This window comes from Podarcis gaigeae, assembly GCF_964106915.1.
Source record: "Podarcis gaigeae genome assembly, chromosome: 9".
Taxonomy (NCBI): Eukaryota; Metazoa; Chordata; class Lepidosauria; order Squamata; family Lacertidae; genus Podarcis; species Podarcis gaigeae.
Genome location: NC_139685.1, coordinates 41,022,638 through 41,024,012, shown reverse-complemented (window position 1 = coordinate 41,024,012; position 1,375 = coordinate 41,022,638). Strand labels below are relative to the sequence as shown.

General features: G+C 41.3%; 1 long non-coding RNA gene across 1 annotated transcript; it reads right to left on the bottom strand.

The window, feature by feature from the left end:
• Positions 1-281: 281 nt before the first annotated feature.
• On the bottom strand, positions 282-1,148 carry LOC310852619. Its single transcript, XR_014568326.1, has 2 exons — positions 1,070-1,148; positions 282-547 (listed from the first exon to the last, which is right to left on the bottom strand). It is a non-coding gene; the product is annotated as an uncharacterized lncRNA (long non-coding RNA).
• Positions 1,149-1,375: the final 227 nt, after the last annotated feature.

The following is a 1,375-nucleotide window of genomic DNA, read 5'->3' as shown; positions in this document are numbered from 1 at the left end:
AAATACATTCCTTCTTTTCTGTGCTCAGACATAAACTAAACAGCCCTTGGTATAAATGTTTAGGAGGTGCAAAGTAGTGTATCTTTTCAAGGTATGCCTATTCCAATTTGTTTCTACAGTTTGGTATTAAACAAATTAAATTTTGTTACTACACAGATCCTCTGATCCATTACCCAGGAGCCTCCTTGAGGACAGTAATTTACTTGTTGGATAATAGTGTGTAAATTATAACACACATTTACTGCCTTTAATAGAAATGAGAGTAACACCACATAGGCAGCTATCATAGATGGATAAGTGTTTATTCACTAGATCAACACTTTGAAATTTCGATCATGCTGTGGCTACAGCATCTTTTTCAGGGATGCAGATGCATTTATACACTGAGGGAATGGAGTGATATGTTCTATCACTTCCTTGTTTCCCCTTTACATCTTGCAAGCATACTTTTCACTGGCTTGAAGTCATCACAAAATTTATTTGCTCTTGGAATCTTGCTGAGTCACGGCAGTGAAATGCTTCCTTTGCGCAGAAGATAAGGCAATTCCTGTAACACAAGGCAACAGACAGGAATGGAATTAAACTACCCCTGCAATAAATACATGCTGTTTGACTTTAATGAACCTCAGGACTAAGCATATCAGAACTCTCTCTACGGCACTGGCTATTCAAATGTGCTTAACTCAAAAGCAGGGTATGATGGAGACAACACTCCAGCGTATGTTTACCTCCATCCTGATAAGAGGCAAACCTCCTCAAAGATTCCATGCTCTGCTGTTGTCACCACTAGATGAACTGGGCTAAGTCTACAAATCAATTTCAGTAGATGAATTATAGGTCCAGTGACCCAGAGTTTTAATTGGCTATTATTTTGCCAGAGGACCCTGGCATCGATCAATATGTATGGGGTGCTTTTCTCTTGCACTTCCTATTCAGACTGCAGAGCTGAAGCCCAAACCAACCAGGGCTGCTGTTTCATATCTGGAGAGGAGACAAGAGATCTGGGGTCTAAAGGCCACTCTCAGATATATTCAAGAAGATAAAGAACATTCACCAAGTATTTACTTACTTTTAAAATTCCTCTGAAGAACAATGTCAAACGGCAGGCGCTCAGTACAGTTCAGCCAGTGACCCTTCCTTTGTTTTCCACGCAAAATGATTTGAGTAATTATTTCTATAGATTAAAAATAGTATATGCAGTGTGGTGTAGTGGTTAAGAGCGGCAGTCACATAATCTGGGGAACCGGGTTCGTGTCTCCACTCCTCCACATGCAGCTGCTGGGTGACCTTGGGCCAGTCACACTTCTGTGAAGTCTCTCAGCCCCACTCACCTCACAGAGTGTTTGTTGTGGGGGAGGAAGGGAAAGGAGGTTGT